Source organism: Nicotiana sylvestris, chromosome 6 (genome assembly GCF_000393655.2).
Source record: "Nicotiana sylvestris chromosome 6, ASM39365v2, whole genome shotgun sequence".
NCBI classification, from domain to species: domain Eukaryota; kingdom Viridiplantae; phylum Streptophyta; class Magnoliopsida; order Solanales; family Solanaceae; genus Nicotiana; species Nicotiana sylvestris.
Window position 1 is genome coordinate 208,829,781 of NC_091062.1, and position 18,148 is coordinate 208,847,928.

Below are 18,148 nucleotides of genomic sequence, written 5' to 3' on the forward strand. Positions count from 1 at the left end.
AATTATTTACTAAGGGCCCCACATTCATTTATTTTTGCGCGGTGAGGCTCGTCTCAATTTGTGAAACTTTTTTCTATCATCATTTATTTTTAAGAATTACAATGTCGTGAAAACGCGTTTCGAACCCCGTGGCAATCAATGCGCCCGTGATTGTCAACACATTTCGACTTCATCGAGATTTGGATTTGGGTCGCATCAATGCGCACCCGAGTTTAAGAAGGTTATTCAATTAAATCGAGCTTAAAGATTCTAATGTAATATGATTTTAAGGAAGACCATGGAATTTACTAAATGGCCATCCCAATTTCTAATCATTTTAATAGCCCATTGTTGACAGTCCGCGCATGTGATTTATTCAGGCGAGGTTAGTAGCAATCCCGAAATAGCTACGATTTCCTATTTATTTGTGTGTCTCTACAAGACTAGTTAATTTGGAAATAGATTACACTGAAATAGACTAAGAACCAAATTTAAAAGAGAATTGGGCCTGTCTCATGGCCTTGATGTGGTCTGAACGGCCCAACGAAGAGGGGTATATTTCCATTGCAACAATCAATATAATATCCCTGAGTCACTACACTGAACATGCATACTTTCCTTTTAACAAAAGCCATGAAACTCCAAAAATCCCTAACCGCTCTATCCTACCAATTGCCTATTAAGACCTGCTGTTTTTAGTGAACTAAGTCAATTATGAATGGGTTTGTCTCATGGTTTCCAACTGATTTCAACACCAATCTACTTACCATAATTACGATTTGCCTTCCACACGATTTCAGAATCTTAAAAACAAAAGCAAGCCTTCTACTATACTATAACGATGAAAATACCAATAATTAAGCTAAATGTAATCAAACTTACTCATGAATTCTCATATCATGTACATAAGTCTAATTGCTACTGATGACTATTGAATTCACACAAACTTTCAGATCAGACCAGGCCCATACTCAAAGCTATTTCAAATGCCCAATTCAATAGTTCAAAATTACGCATCATTCAACATGTAATCGACCCCTACTGAACAAGTTTAATTGTACACATATCTACCAATTACATAACAGAAGACTACATTATCAAAAATACAGGCTTCTTTCAGTTGAATAATAGGCCCTGGAATATTTTGTTTCAACTTCAACGAGCATACATCAGTGAGATTCAGGGAAATGTACCTGGAAATTGGAATGTAAATAGAGAAAAGGAGAGGAATCAGCTATTTTTAACAGCAACAGCAACCAACCCAGCAGTGTTACACCACAGGAACACAGGCAGATTGCTTTGAAACCAAAATATAAGCAAATTCCCACAGATCAGTTTAACACACTCCTAACATACCCCTGACCCTCACAACTGAAACCAAAACTAGTAATGAAACTGTGAAGCTATTTCAGATTTCTCCATATTTTGATGTTTTTGCTTTCTGAATAGTTTTTGAAAAATAAAATGCTGATTGAAATCAAAAGCAATAATGAATGCTCCAATTGAGACTTAGAGTTCAAGGCAGAAAGATGGAGAGCAGACCCTCTTTCCCAAGGCATTTTATGCCCTTTTATAGGCAGCCCCAAAGAGAATAGACTTGAATCTGATTTACCAATCAGTCCCTCTCTATTTTCAAATTAGTCCCTCTAGTTTTACCTTGCTAAAAAAGTAACTGCACTATAATTATCAAAATTTACACTTTCACCCCATTCTAGAAGGCCCTAAGGTATTCCTCTACACATACAATACCTATACTGCCCTTCCCTATACCCTGATATTACTATTCCTATCAAAACTACCCTTTTCCATACCCAGATTACCCCTGAAAGCCTTTCAAAATCACTGAACCTACCCTCATCCTTAACAGTTATACCCAATATCCTAAACCATTCTGAAACTAACTGAAATTAATCAACTAGCATTCAAAAACTAGCTAATCAGACTGACTGAACCAATTCTGTTCAATTATACCACTCAGACAAGCTAAACGAAAATAAACTGAGCTTAAGCTACCACGACTCATATTAAATGAACTTAAAACTAATTCTCAAACCATGAACTTATAATCATTCAACCAAATATCAAGCTCAGAATCAACAGTAATTAACAAAACTTAAACTAACACATTCAAACCATGAAACTAACAGAACAAATAACGAACAACAACTTTAAATAATACTTCAATCATGCGAGTAAAAGAAGCAGTAAAAAAAATACTCACAAAGGCATAAGGGATTCCGGCCAGTCAGAAATACCTGAATCCGTTCAGATTTTTGACGCGTAACATCCCTAACCGTGTATTCTTACAAGAGAACACATGGTTAAGGATACTACGGTTCGAAATCAAAAGGATTTGGTTTTAAGGTTTTGGGTCGTAAATTCTTAGATCTAAGATTTGGGTCGTTTCATGGTGATTTGAAAGAAAACAACCACGGATTAGTGTTGAGGAAGGGCTGGGGGTTGTGGGGTATGATTTTGGACTGATTTGGACGAACCTGTCACTTGGCCGGAAAACTTCAAACCAAGATTCCAAGAGTTCCGGACTTATTCGAGGTAAACCAACGGGTGCAGTGGAAAGAGGAGGGTGAGGGGGGCCTGTGGTGTTAATCTCAGGGTGAACGGCATAGTTTGTGTTCACCGCCGGCAAGGATTTTAGGGGCTAGGGTTTGGGGAGAAGGGGTGGGGTGAAGAAGATGATGCAAATGGGGGTAGGGGGAAGGGTTCAGACACTTAAATACTAAGAACCTCGTCAATTCCGGAATGTTGGATTGATGTGATCCAAGGACCCCGAAACGACGTCGTTTCATTTAAAAAGGGGGGCAGACCGGGTAGAGACTTGGGCTGGACTGAATTGGGATGCTTGGGGCGTTTGGGCCAACGGATTGAATGCAAAAGTGGCCCAAATTTGGCCGTTAATAACCATTCCCTCTATATTCTTTTTAATAATAATTTTTCCATTTTTCATTTTGCAATCTTGTATTTTTTGTATTTATTTTTCTGATTTTTACAAAGATGTGAAATTAAACTAACAATTAAGCTAAAACCAATTAATGCCTAAAATTAACTTAATAATTACTTGCGACCGTTTCACAATTAAAATAATAAAATGCAAAAGTGAACTATTTTTGTCATTTTCTTCATATCCTATTCTAAAACAAATTAATTCCTAATTAATACTAAAGTATAAAATTAAATCCTAAGTGCGAATGCACATTTTATGTATTTTTGTATGAGTTAACGTGCACAAATAAAAATGCAATAATTATCAGAAAATGACACCAAAATGCACAATAATGAAGAAAAATCATTTTGCTTGAATTTTGGGAATAATTCATATATAGGGCAAAAATCACGTGCTCACACTTGGCTTACTAAATTGTTTACCTATTCATTTTGAAACCTATGTGCTTTCACCTCTTAACCGCTTTTAAATTAAAAATGATCTTGAAACGGGTCACGTGTACGTGTACCCATTTTTGGCGCGTAAAGATTATATCACGCGTACATGTCCACAATTAATAACGCTTATTATTATAAGGAAAGTTTAACCGAAGTTACGCAAACATATACTCCAATTTTGTTTTTAGAAATCGTAATTGTGTCACGCGAACGTGTCCACAACCACGATAGTATTTTAAACGGCCCTAAAGGTTTCTCTACGAATATTTGTCTTATTGTCTAATTAAAACATGTGAGAGCCATATATTGGTTGATATTACACCACAAACCCATTGAGGGAAATAATTAATTAACTCGAGCCACGACATTAAACATACCCTAAAATTGAAGTTCGGATTACTTTTATTAGCCAAAATCTGAATGGGATAGAACAAACATTCACATCGTCTGAGATGGTTTTGGGCTGACTATAGACCCAATATCACTTGAAGCATTTGGAGTAAAGGGGAAAGAAATACAAATATGAAGGCCCTTTCCTAGCAAGCTGACCCATGCGCTCCAAACCGGGCCCAATTCCTTTAAGGAATTCCATAAAGATAGTCATACATGAACTAACATACATCTAGATTGCTAACTCAAATTCGCATCTGTTTACAAGCAAATATGAATCCGAGGTTACTCTCTATTATATGCTAAATTTGCATCCACAATTTATTCTGATAATGATAAAGTCACACCGTTCCAGCAATTAACTAAGTTACTCAATTTGAATGACCAAACTATCAAGCTTCGACTACCAGTATTCACGCGATACCTAGATCACTGACCTGGGATGTGAAAGAAAAATGTAGAACTCAACTTCTAGTAATACTTTTCATGCATTTCTAAACCCATTTTTGCCATAAAATGCAACAATCATATTGGACCAAATGGAATAATGAAAATTCAAGTCCCAAACTACATCATCAACATATTGCATGGAACTTGAATCCTGATGGTATTTTACCAGATTTGGGACTCGTCGAACTGTAAATTCATGGTCTGAATCATAGTTCTTCGAGAGCACAAACACCTTGCTTGAATTCTAAAAATGTACCAGAAAATGTGGTACAAAACTCAGACTTTGGAAGAAAACATAAGTTAAACGTAAATACCAACTTCAATCAGATCTAACAGTCTGTGAAATAAACAATCTTGATTCAACAACATCTAAACCAGTCCAACTACTGACCTCGAGACAAACGAATAGTAAAATGACTATATATAAAGAACTTATACTGAGATAGACATTTAGACTAGGCTACCATGTCGTACGACATTCAGAGGTTAAATGTTGATCCCATTGTTCATAGTTGAAAGGTAGTAAGTGGAATTTCCAGCAAAACAGAGTAGACAAGTATGCTATATTCTTAATTTAAACTCAAACTGAATACAACTCAAAGCTCCAGATTCCATTGTTGATTCCCACATCAAGCTTTACATTCGAATAGAGTGCAGAGATGTGTACCTGGGAATGAACAAAGACAAGAAATGAAAAATCAACAGGATAAGCAACAAGAATTAGCACTGAAACAGCCAGCAAAACTAGTCCCAACCCAGAAATGATGCGTAACAGCTCAATATAACAAACTCGAACACAAGACAATCCAACAAAACTTTAGACCCAAATTTTGACGACCAAGTTCAGTCCATTTCCCACTCGGATGAGTAAAAATAGTTTCAGAAGTTGAAAAGGAATCAACAATCACTGAAATTCAATGAAACAGTAAAAATTCCTGCCATTTTTGTATTTTTCTGAGCTTTTCTTCTTTTTAGCTCTTGGGCCTGCCTTGAAAGGCAAGAAAAGCTGCCTTTATAGACAAGCTATTAGGGCAGACTTAGTTTTGCACTTTGCACCCTTTTGAATTTTCATTATAGCTCAGATACCCTTATAAAAAAACAGAAAATCAGAACCAACCCCTTCCCTAGCTTCCTAGAAGCTTCCTAGTCTGTTATAGCAAGATTCCCTTAGACCAATTCCCTAGACTACCCCTCGAACCCTGATTATTTACTATAGGAACCCAACTTAGCAGAACCCCTGTTGATATTAGACAGACCGAATGGGCCACTGGTCAATTTGGCCCAACTGTTCAACCCCAAATGAACCGGAATAGACCCAAAATCCAACCCTCAAGATCAAAGATCTATTCGGCCCAACTAGCAGTTATCTGATTACCAAATAACATAGAATAATTAAACTTTAGCCTAAATGGTTTACTAATTAAACTTAACCAAACTAACAATTTTAAAACCTAACCTAACAAGACTCCAATTACTCATGCATGAATGAATAGATTCCGGAACAAATGAAGAATGATTCGAGAAGAGGAGAAGAAATAGAAAATTTATAAACAAACGAAGGACAGATTAGACCAAAAGAAAGAAAGAAGAATACCTGAGAAAAGTTTGAAAAATAAAAGGGGAGCTTGGGCCTTCAGATCTTCGGATTTTCTGGCCAAATCTGATGTTAATCGTGTGCTCTTACGAAGAACACACGAATAAAATAGGATTCGGCACGAAATTTCGCCAAAATTTGACTTGGGATTTCTGGGGTTCATTTCTGATCTAAGATTCGAGGAACTGGGGAAATATTCGAGGGTAATGGAGTATGGATTTGGAAAGAGGGGAGTGAGGAGACTATAGGGTGTGATTGTGGTAGCGTTTGGAGGTGGCGCCGCCACCGGAGGCCGGGGATTTGGGGGCGGTTAACTAGGGTTTCGGGGGTGTTTCTGATGAGGGTGGTGAGCAGAAGGGGATTCTGAGGGGGGAAGGGTTTTCGGACACTTAAATACCCTTGGGGCTTCAGTTCTGAGCCGTTTGATCAAGGGGAGATCAACGGCTCAGATCAATACTTATCGAAACGATGCCGTTTGGTTTGGGGAGATGGGGGAAACTGGACCGGGTTAGGGTGGTTTGGGTCGGGTATTGGGTAATTTTTGTTTGAGCTGGGGACAATTGAATGGGTTTTAGCCCAGATTTGGATTTTTTTTCATATCTTTCTTTTTCTTTTTCCAATTTCAAAATTCTTTTCTTTTCAAAATTAAAATAAAACCTAAATTAATTAATAATAATTTTTCAAACTAAATTAACCTACCCAATTATATTAATCACTCATCATGGTATTTACAATAATTAAGTAAATCCTAAATTTAAAGAAAAATTATACAATTCAAAATTAAAAAGTAAAAATGCAAAATGAATTATTTTTGTGATTTTCATTTTTTATAAAACAAACTACTTTACTAATTAATCTAAAATATAAAATTAAATCCTAAATGCAGATGCAACATATTTTTGTATTTTTCATGACTTAAATAAAATAAACGTGCACAGACAAATGCAAATAATTAACAGAAAATGCCACGAAATCCAACAAAATTGCAAACACTGAAAGAAATTATTTTGTTTTGAATTTGTTGGAGTAATTCATATAGGGCAAAAATCACGTGCTCACAGCTGCCCCTCTTTGCCCGGAAACACGAAGAGTTTTCGTGCAAAGATATGTGAGCGGATACGAGCGATTTTTGCCCGTTTGAATACTTCATGGAAAGCATTTTTGAAAGATTTGATCGCACTCTGCTTTCGAGGTTGCCTACATATTCTTGGCTAAAAGGGAATCAGGTCAGTGTAGTTCGGGAATGTCTAGTAGCTGAGACTACCATGGAGCTGTGATTTCACTGTTATTGTTGCTGCTGCTGCTCACTGAACCCCTTATTACACCATGTCAAAAATAAAAGAAGCTAGACTATACTATGATCTATGCTTTACAAAATCCTATCTAGATCTTCAAACTTGATCTCGTGTTTCTTGTTGCCTTGTATTCTCTCGGTAAAATTCCTTCGTTGCCGCCTTGAATTGTAAACTGAGATGTTTCCCTTTATCCAGGTGGATGCCTGACTGCTGAACTTGATATGCAATCCCATGCTATCCAGGCGGGCTCATGACTTCGAAACATGAATATATTCCCATGCTATCCAAGCGGGCTCCTGACTTTAAAACGTGAGTGTATTCCCATGCTATCCAGGCGGGCTCCTGACTTCAGCAAAATAGACAAAAACAAAGTGAATTTTCTGCCCTAGTTTGGTGGTTGGGCCCATGTGTAAGTGTAAAACGAATCACATTACCGAATATCAATAAGAATTTTGAAAAACCAAAACTTGAATTGTACTCCCTTGTTCTCCAGGCGGGCTCCTGACTGCTAAACTTGAAAGTATTCCCTGCTTTCCAGGCGGGCTCCTGACTTCAACTTGAAAGTACTCCCTGCTCTCCAGGCGGGTTCCTAACTTCAAAATAGACAAAACAAAGAGTTTGAACGCTAAAACTTAGATTGTACTCCCTTGTTCTCCAGGCGGGCTCCTGACTGCTACGCTTGAAAGTATTCCCTTATCTCCAGGCAGGCTCCTGACTTCAACTTGAAATGTATTCCCTGCTCTCCAGGCAGGATCCTAACTGCTGCATTTGAAAGTATTCCCTGCTCTCCAAGCGGGCTCCTGACTTTAACATAGACAAAACAAAGAATCTGAAAGCTAAAATTTAACTTGTACTCCCTTATTCTCCAGGCGGGTTTCTGAGTGCTATGCTTGAAAGTATTCCCTGCTCTCTAGGCGGGCTCCTGACTTCAACTTGAAATGTATTCCCTGCTCTCCAGGCGGGCTCCTGACTGCTGTATTTGAAAGTATTTCCTGCTCTCCAGGCGGGCTCCTGACTTTAACATAGACAAAACAAAGAATTTGAAAGCTAAAATTTAACTTGTACTCCCTTGTTCTCCAGGCGGGTTCCTGAGTGCTACGCTTGAAAGTATTCCCTGCTCTCCAGGCGGGCTCCTGACTTTAACTTGAAATATATTCCCTGCTCTCCAGGCGGGATCCTGACTTCAACAAAATAGACAAAAACAAAGAAAATTTTCTGCCCCAGTTGGTGGTTGGGCCCAGATGTAAGTGTTAAACTGAATCATATTACCCAATATTACTAAGAATTTGAAAGCTAGGTCCCATTATGTAGGGGGGTCCTAACAACTCTTAACTAAACGACAATTTTAAATCTAAGTTATATCTTCTACAGGTGTGACTTTTGCTAAATCTTGCTATCTAAAAGAATCTTTAAACTACTCCCCATTATCCAGGAGGGTCCTGAAAATCAAAAGTCAAGTTTTATCTTAAGAGTAACAACTTTCATAGCTGAATTATACTACCCTACAGCAGAACTTACGCTAAATGTTATTATCTAATCGAAATCTTAAAGCTAAGTCCCATTATTTAGGAGGGTCCTGGAAACTCCTAATTGAATCCTATCTTGGACATGAAAACTTCTAAGCTAACTTATATTCTTTTGGGATACATTTATGCTAGATTATGCTATTTCTGAACTTTAAACTAGGTCCCATTTTTCAGGAGGGTCCTGAAAGTTTACGGTCAAACCTGTTTTGATGCTTGCTCTTTCCCCTACGGAGAGTTTCTCTGAAACAAACGAATTTTCTGCCGCTGTTTCAATCAAATTTTTTTTTTAAGTTTAAAGTGGTGGTTAGCTGATGACATTCTTGCTGGAGATCTTTCCACTGCATTGTTTTGTTCTGAATGGCTTTCCCGAACTGGCCCTGAATCGCTTTGACTTTCTGACTGACTTTCAAATCCCATGGCCTTTGATAAATCGAGTTTTCTATACCCATGTTGTTGTTTCACACCTCCGACCCCTTTATCTGAACCTTTGCATCTCCCATGACATACCAAATCATTCCACCGGTGAAGCGTCTAGTGATCCCCCGTATCCCACCTTACATCATGTTGTCTTTAGTATGTTCTGACCACGTTGTGATTTGCAATTTTGGAAGTTGGTATTGAGCTTTGAAATTCTTTTCCACTTATTTGGGACAAGACTGACATTAAAACATCTTAGATAAATAAACCCAAAAGAAAATGAAATGCAATGACTTTGCGGGTTAAGGATAAGAAGAATCCAAAACCAGATGACTGCTATAAAGGGAAAAAGAAAAAGAAACTTATCTGAGTGGAACAGCTGGTACCAATGATCATGACATGCATTTCGGATTAATCGGCCCAATCTGTCCAACCGATCCACTTTCAGTTGCCATACTTCGTCGCCTCAGCATTTCCATGACCTGATTACTTTACCCAAACCTTGACCTTGTTCATCCTGCGGTGCCTTAAAGTAGTTTTCCACCAACAGACCTTTATCACTTGTTGACTTTTCAATTCACTTTTGCCTCAAGGTGCCCGTGAGGGTTTTCACCAATAAGACTCTCTCATTTTAATTTCTCTCAACTCCTGTCGTCTTACAGTGCCTGTGAAGGCTTTCACTAATAAGATTTTCTCATTTTTATTTTTCCTGCTTGAACCAGAGTGTTGCCCTTGACATGAATTACCTTTACCTGCTCGACTTGACATTTCTCAAAGACTGATCAGAAGGTCTTTCTTTGGACCGTAATGTGGGCTTTTGGACAGGGTTGGAAAGAAAGGGCATAAAAGGCTCAAAATAATTCAAATGGGTTAAAATTATAACTTTCGGAATCAGATTTCTCACAACGACCACGATTTCTGCCCCAATTTTCTTGCTTGGGGACTTTTGGATTTTTATTTTGATGAGACCGAACCGTGAGGCTGCCTACGTATCCTTAAAAGGAATCAGGTTGAACGTAGTTCATGTTATAGAAATTACTTTGTTTGTTGTGATTTTTCTTTTTCTCTTTCTTTTTTTTTTCTTTTTCTTTTCTCTCTTTTTCTTTTACTGTTTTTCTTCTTCTTTTCACGTTTTTTTTCATTCTTTTCTTTTTCTTTCTTCTCTCCTTTTCATTTTTCTTCTCCTTTTCTTATCTTTCACGTTTGTGTTTCTGATATTCACTACTGATTCCGAAAGAGGGGTATGAAAGAAAATAAATAAGGCTCAAAAGGGTTGACGAGGGATAAGGTGTTTAGATAGCAGAACAAAATGCCTTCGTCATTTCAATCTTCAAAATATGCCAAATGCAAACAAATACAAAGACAATCAAACGAAGAAATCATACATAGTATTTCTTGACTGCATCGGAATTGATAGCCATTTCCACATATTTCCCTTCTACATCTGTCAAATATAACGTGCCACTGGACAACACAGTAGTTACGACAAATGGCCCTTGCCAGTTTGGGGCAAACTTTCCTTTTGCTTCAGCCTGATGAGGCAAGATATGTCTCAACACTAACTGACCCACTTCGAACTTCCGTGGACATACCTTTTTGTTATATGCTCTCGCCATTCTCTGTTGGTACAATTGGTCGTGACATACTACTGCCAATCCCTTTTCATTAATCAAACTTAATTGCTCCAAGCGGGCTTTGACCCATTCCACGTAATCAATTTTTGCCTCGGCGACAATCCGAAGGGATGCGATTTCAATTTCTGCGGGTATTACTGCCTCCGTGCCATACACCAACAAATAAGGAGTGGCCCCTACTGAAGTGAGAACAGTAGTGCGATAACCCAACAATGTGAAAGGTAACTTCTCATGCCATTGTCTGGACCCTTCCACCATTTTCCGCAGTATCTTCTTTATGTTCTTATTGGCTGCCTCGACTGCTCCATTCGCTTTACGGCGATATGGGGTGGAATTGCGATGTATAATCTTAAACTGCGGACATGTATCCGTCATCAGATGGCTATTGAGATTAGCACCATTGTCCGTGATGATTACCTTCGGAATCCCAAACCGACAGATGATATTTGAATGCACAAAATTGACCACTGCTTTCTTGGTCACAGATTTAAAAGTTTTTGCTTCAACCCACTTGGTGAAATAATCAATGGCAACCAGAATAAACCTGTGTCCGTTTGATGCTGATGGATCAATTGGCCTAATGACATCCATGCCCCAAGCAACAAAGGGCCATGGTGCCGACATTGTATGCAATTCAGATGGTGGGGAATGAATCAAATCTCCGTGCACCTGGCACTGATGACACTTGCGCACAAAACTGATGCAATCTCGCTCCATAGTGAGCCAGTAATAACCTGCTTGGAGAATCTTTTTTGCTAGAACGTACCCACTCATATGCGGTCCACAAACTCCGGAGTGTACCTCAGTCATGATAACTGTGGCCTGTCTGGCATCTATGCATCTTAGCAATCCAAGATCTGGAGTTCCTTTGTATAACATCCCTCCACTGAAGAAAAATCCACTTGCCAATCGTCGAATTGTTCTTTTCTGATCATCTGTGGCCTGTACCGGATATACCCCCATCTGGAGGTATTCTTTGATATCATGGAACCATGGCTCCCCATCAAGTTCTTCTTCTACCATATTACAGTAAACATGCTGATCACGGACCTCAATCTACAAAAGGTCCACATAAGCCTTATCTGGATGATGTAACATTGACGCCAGAGTAGCCAAAGCATCGGCGACTTCATTATGGATCCTTAGGATATACCTGAATTCTATTGACTGAAACCGTTGACAAAGATCATGTAAACATTGTCTGTACGGTATGAGTTTCAAATCCCGTGTTTCCCATTCTCCCTGAATCTGTTGCACTAGGAGGTCCGAGTCACCCAAGACCAAGACTTCCTGGACACCCATATCCACATCTAACCTCAAACCCAGAATGCATGCCTCGTACTCAGCCATGTTGTTAGTACAGTAAAAACGAAGCTGAGCCGTAACAGGGTAGTGCTGCCCTGTTTCATAAATCAGCACTGCTCCTATCCCCACGCCCTTCATGTTTGCATCCCCATCAAAGAAAAGTTTCCATCCCGGCTTCTCAACTTTCTCCAACTCATCAATGTACATCACCTCTTCATCGGGGAAATAAGTTTTGAAAGGTTCATAATCTTCGTCAACCGGGTTCTCGGCCAAATGGTCTGCCAAGGCCTGTGCTTTCATTGTGGTTCGAGTCACGTAGACAATGTCAAACTTTGTGAGAAGGATCTGCCACTTTGCAAGCCTCCCTATGGGCATAGGCTTCTGAAAAATATACTTCAATGGGTCCAAGCGGGATATGAGGTAGGTAGTATAAGACGACAAATAATGTTTCAGCTTTTGTGTCACCCAAGTTAGGGCGAAACATGTCCTCTCAAGCTGAGTGTACTTAACCTCGTACGACGTGAATTTCTTGTTGAGGTAATAGATGGCCTGCTGCTTCCTGCCTGTGATATCATGTTGACCCAATACACAGCCGAATGAATTGTCCAAGATTGTCAAAAATAGGATCAATGGTCGCCCTGGTTCTGGCGGGACCAACAGGGGTGGATTTGACAAATACCCCTTTATCTTATCAAACGCCTCCTGACATTCATCTGTTCATTTGACCGCAATGTCTTTCTTTAACAGTTTGAAGATAGGCTCGCAAGTTGTCGTGAGCTGAGCAATGAACTTGCTGATATAATTCAATCCCCCCAACAAACTCATCACCTCGGTCTTGTTCCTCGGAGGTGGCAATTCCTGGATAGCCTTGACTTTCGATGGATCCAGTTCAATGCCCCGACGGCTGACTACGAACCTCAACAACTTTCTAGACGACACCCCAAAAGCATACTTTGCAGGATTAAGGTTGAGATTGTACCTGCAAAGCCTTCGGAAGAACTTCTTCAGATCCCTAACATGGTCAGACTGCTTTTTAGACTTCACAATCACATCATCCACGTACACCTCGATTTCCTGGTATATAATATAATGGAATATTGTTGTCATTGCCCTCATGTAGGTTGCCCTAGCATTCTTCAAGCCAAATGGCATGACTCGATAGTAGTACGTTCCCCACGACGTGATGAATGCCATCTTTTCTGCATCCTCCTCGTCCATTAAGATCTGATGATAACCCGCGTAACAATCCACAAAAGAACCAATCTCATGTTTGGCACAATTATCAATCAAGATATGGATGTTAGGCAATGGGAAATTGTCTATTAGACTCGTCTTGTTGAGATCCCGATAGTCAACACACAACCATCCTTCTTCGGTACAGGCACAACATTGGCTAACCAGGTGGGATACCGGGTGACCCGAATGACTTTGGCATCGAACTACTTGGTGACCTCTTCTTTGATCTTTACACTCATATCCATTTTGAACTTTCTCAGCTTCTGTTTGACAGGAGGGAATACCGGGTCAGTGGGCAACTTGTGAACCACTAAATCAGTGCTTAGACCCGGCATGTCGTCATAGGACCATGCAAAAACATCTTTGTATTCGAACAATGCTTTAGTTATCTCCTCCCTGAGTTGAGGTTCCAGATGTACACTTATTTTAGTTTCACAGACATTTTCTTGGTCCCCTAGATTAACTGCTTCTGTATCGTTCAAATTAGGTTTGGGCTTTTCCTCGAAATGACTTAGTTCCTTACTAATTTCTTCATAGGCCTCATCATCGTCAAATCCCAACTCGTCATCACACTAAATTTCTTGTATTATTATTTCAGAGTTAGATTGGCTTTTAAAACTGGGCCGAAGATTCCTCATGTATGTCATGTCATTGATATCAGCATAAAAGAACTGTACAAAAGAAGAAAACAAAAATAAAATTAGAAGAAATGAAGGAAAAGGAACAATTGCATTTCATTGAATTTAAAGATAACAGAGTTTTAACACATCCAACTGGACGGAACATAATATCTGAATTACAGACCCTGGTTAATCCAGACAACAAAAAGAAAATCAAACGAATTGGTTAATCAAGACTCCCTCCGAGTAGGAAGAGGAGTAGCTTCCCAGTTGTTGACTTTTGCATGTGGTCCCACGAATTGCACATCTGCCCTGCTGGACCCTTCCCCATCCTGAACTATGTTAACCTGGGCGAATAACCTTTCAAACCCCTTCTCCAAGTCTCCATCGGCACCAATCAGTGATTCAGGAACCTTTGACAACAGTTGCTTTCTGATACCCGGCCTGACGAATGATCTGGACAGACGCGGGATTGGCTTTGGTAATGCCCATGCTTTCTATTTTATTTTTCTAGCTCTTCTCACGTCTGCAACTGTGGGCTTGAACCCCAGACCAAAAGTATCCAGATTCTTTGGAAGAGAAACTGGCTGCACAATACCTTACAAAGATGCACCCAAACCCTTGCCCGATACGAAACCATTTTTCAACATTTCAACGGCTACCATGACTGATGCAGTAGCTACCTTTGGAGTTGGAACGCACTTCCCTTCTGGAATTTTCTCTACTGATACTATGTCGAAAACCTGATAAACCCATGGCCCCTTATCATCTTCAACCTCTATGAGCGGAAAAATGGCATCATTGGGCACACACAAATTATCCTTACCATGTACGACAATTTCCTGTCGATCCCATTCAAACTTGACAATTTGATGCAGAGTAGACAGGACCGTTTTGGCAGCATGAATCCAAGGTCGTCCCAATAGAAGATTGTACAAAACAGCCACATCTAGCACCTGGAATTCCATAGTAAATTCAAATGGCCCTATTGTGAGCTCAAGCACTATGTCCCCGACTGAATATTTCCCTCCACTGTCGAATCCCCGAACGCAAATACTGTTCTTATGAATTCTCTCATCCTCCACTTGCAGCTTATTCAATGTGGATAGAGGACAAATGTTTGCGCTAGACCCATTGTTAACCAGTACCCGAGTAACCACGGAATCTTCGCATTTCACTGTCAGATAGAGGGCTCTATTGTGCTTGGTACCTTCCACGGGCAACTCATCATCAGAAAAAGTGACTCTGTTTACCTCAAATATCTTGTTAGCTTCTTTTCCAAGTGGTTTACTGATATTTTGTCAGGAACATGAGCCTCGTTCAAGATCTTCATCAAAGCACGACGGTGTTTGTCTGAATGGATCAATAATGACAAGAGCGAGATCTGAGCTGGTGTCTTCCTTAACTGCTCCACAATGGAATAGTCTTGCACTTTCATCTTCCTCAGAAATTCTTCTACTTCTTCCTCAGTCACTGCTTTCTTCACCAACCCTGGATTATCTTTTGAGGTCTTAGCTTTTCTCAACTCTTCGGGGGCAAAGCATCTCCCCAATCGAGTCAAAACATGAGTCTCAGACACTTCTTCTTTAACCTCTTTCCCTTTGTAAGTCACGGTCACTCGTTCATAATTCCATGGGTCTGCCTTGCTGTTGCCTATTGGTAATTGAGCTACCGGTTTGATAATGACAGGATCTGTGGGGGCGCCCTACACAATTACCACAGGCTTGTTCATCACTCCTGGCACAACCACTTTTGCTCTTTCATGTTTTCCTGCAACATCACTTGAGGGACCCTTCTTGACCTCCACAGATGGTTCAGTATTTGCCTGTTCAACTTGATCACAGACTTCTCACTTGTTGACTTTTCAAATGACCTGGCTTCAGTAGCCCGAATCATCATGACGGTTTGCGAAGGCTTCTTAGGCTCCCATCCCTTATGCACTATCTCAATCATATTTGTTTTATGATGGGCTGGCAAGGGATTCTGATAGATATTGGGTGCCTCCGGAGCTTGGACCTCAATCCGATTGGATGTCAATGAGTTCTTGAATGGTTGTTTTCAATTTCCAGCATTTCTCTGTGTCATGTCTCGGGGCCCCTGAACAATACTCACAACTCACTGAGCGGTCAAGATTTCTGGGAGGGGATTCGGCAATTTAGCCTCGATCGGATTCAACATACCCAACTTTCTCAGTCTGTGGAATAGACTAGCATATGATTCTCCCAAAGGAGTGAAAGTCTTTTGCTTCTGCAACCTCTCATTCTTAAAGGCTTGATTGAGCCGAAAACCTGTTCCAGGAGGATTTCTATAGGCTTTTGGGGGTGGACATTTATTTTGTGGAGCTTGGTACAGATTTTGTGGAGCTGGCGCACACCATTGTGAGTGAGCAGGAGGTTGGGTATAGGTTTGTGCGTGATGGACAGAAAAATAGGGATCTGGCGGTGGGTAAGGGTAATAGTATTGTGGTGGGTTATATAGAGTGTGGGGGTAAGTTTGGGGATAGGGTCGCGGCTGGTTGTAGTAACGGGGAAGGTTCCTGGATCCAAACTAAGCTCCCGACTCAATTGTCGCAACATCCTCCTTCTTCTTCTTCCTGCGCACACCCTCAGTACCGTTTTAAATGGCCTGAGTGGTCGCCTTGATTGCTGAATATCTCATGATCTTGTTGGACTTTAGTCCCTCTTCAACCATGCCTCCCGTTTTCACGACTTTATTAAAGGACTTACCTACTGCTGACACCAAATGACCGAAATAAGTGGGTTCCAAAGCCTGCAAGAAATAATCAACCATCTTGCTTTCTTTCATCGGAGGGTCAACCCTCGCTGCTTGCTCTCTCCAACGGAATCCATATTCCTTAAAGCTCTCACCTGGCTTCTTCTCAAGCTTTGTCAACGACAGACGATCTGGGATAATTTCGAGGTTGTACTGAAAATGGCAGGCAAAGGCTTGGGCCAAATCGTCCCATGTGTACCACTTGTTGTGATCTTGTCTGGTATACCATTCTAAAGCCGATCCACTCAAACTTTGGCTGAAATATGCCATCAGCAATTCATCTCTTCCACCTGCTCCTCTCATCTTGCTACAGAATCCTCTTAAGTGTGCTACCAAGTCACCATGCCCATCGTACAGATCAAACTTGGGCGTTTTGAACCCCGCTGGCAACTGAACATCTGGGAATAGACATAAATCCTTATAGGCCACACTTAATTGACCTCCCAACCCCCTCATATCTTAGAATGACTGTTCTAAGCTTTTGACCTTTTTGATCATCTCTTCATGCTCGGGATGTTTGGACAGTTTCTCGGTCTCTATCGGGATATAAATATGAGGGGTGTAAGGATATGGTTCTGGAACTTTGAAGGTGGGTTCAGGGGGATAGTACTGGTTGTCGTGAGTTTGGAACAGGGGTTCACTGGAAGATCGGTGTAATATAGTAGGTGGAGGTGCCACAAAAACAGGTGTAATTGGTGGGGGAGGGTATGAGACTTGTTTGGGTGGTGGAGCTTGAGAAGTATGGGAAGTGGTGCCTTGGCATTGTTGGTAGAGGGGAAAGGCTGGAGATGAGTTCACAGTGGGAGGCTCCGGAGGTTGGGTTGATGGTGGGATATAAGCAGGGTTGGCGGGATAAACCGGTGGTGGATGCCCCTTCGCCCAGGCTTGGTACATTTTAGCCATTTGTTGCTTCAGCTTATACATTTCTTCCCTCATTGCATTAACGTCCAATTCTTCCACTTCTTTCGATGGGTCGACAATACTTGTTTCCGGTTCTTGGTTGGCCATATTCAGCCTATCTTTCGATCGGGTGTTGTATGAGTGAGTTGCTAGAATGCCAGTCAAATAACCACCTGCCTGGACTAGGTACATCAAACAACAACCTTGTTAGCGATTAGGCTTTAACAGATTGGTAACCGCACATTGGGCATGAATGCACTTAAACAGTTAATCGTCTCTATTATGTATTTGATCGGTTGCATGCGTCATCCCGGCCTTTTACTTGCAAACTTCCCCCTTTTCTTTATTTTTTGTTTGCTTCCTTTCACTCTTGCCTCTCTTGTTTTTCGTCTTTTTTTTTATTATTTGGTTACGGTCGAATCTTATGGAGATTGCCTACGTATCATGACCCCGCATGAATCAGACCAAGCATAGTTCTTGAGACAAAAATAATAAAACATTTTGGAATTTTCAAATTTTTCATAATAAGACTCAGAAATAAACTTAAACAAAACTAACACACTCTGATGAAAGATGAAATACAGACTCGAAAAACAAACAACCCACATACTCTGATAAAAGAAATACAAAC